Here is a 1,062-nt window from a genome sequence, read left to right on the forward strand (position 1 = left end):
GCTAGGGGTATAACTGCACCAAAACTCTACACCAAAGGTCAGAGGATAGTGCTGTACAAAATGACAAAGAGAAGGAGCAAAATGAAATCTCAGGCTCTACGCCCACCCAGAACAAATGCAGGAGACACTAGCATAGAAGTAATTGGAAATTACACACCTCAAATCTCTGAATTAATAGCGTCTGAAGTAAAGAAACAACTGAAGAAAGGTACAGAGGAAATCAGATCAGAAATAATCTCTGAAGTTAAAAAAAAAGAAAGGATAACTATAATGAATTAATAACTGCTTCTAAAGAAGACACATAAAAAAATTAGAGGAGAATTTCTGAAAAATGATAGAATCCTTGAATGAGCAATATAGGAAAGAAATAGATCGCATGAAGCAGAGTCAAGGAGACATAGAGGAACTTAAAATCTCAATCACACACTTGCAAAACTGTTTGAATGAAAATGAAGATAGTTTCAGATCTTGAAGACACCATTGCAGCTAGTGAAAAGGTGAGAAAAGATCTCTTAAAAACAACTAGGATGCAGGAAAAAATAATTCAACATCTGCAAAATGATGCAAAGATGAACACTGTGAGACTAATAGGCATCAATGAGAAAGAAGGACTCAATACACATGATACAAGAACTCGTCTTATCAGATGAAATCCCCACCCATGTGACATCGCATAACCTTAATTACTTCTTACAATTCCCTTCTCAAAATACAGCCATGTTGAGGTTTAAGGCATTAGCAAATGATTTTTTTTCTGTTGAATAACTGAGCTTATATTCTTGTTAGAAAAAGAAAGAAATGTCGCCCAGGTCAGAAAAAGGACATTGAGGTGGGATCCTGAATAGACCCAGAGCGCAGGCCCAGCGAGTGAGTGAGACAACCCAGGCTGCAGGATCCTGAACAGACCCAGAGCGCAGGCCCGGCGAGTGAGTGAGATGACCTGGGGCCTGACGGGACCCTGAATAGACCCAGAGCGCAGGCCCTGCAAGTGAGTGAGACGACCCAGGTTGCAGGATCCTGAACAGACCCAAAGCACAGGCCCGGGTGAGTGAGTGAGATGAC

This window comes from Octodon degus, unplaced genomic scaffold, assembly GCF_000260255.1.
Source record: "Octodon degus isolate 3935 unplaced genomic scaffold, OctDeg1.0 scaffold00158, whole genome shotgun sequence".
Lineage (NCBI taxonomy): Eukaryota > Metazoa > Chordata > Mammalia > Rodentia > Octodontidae > Octodon > Octodon degus.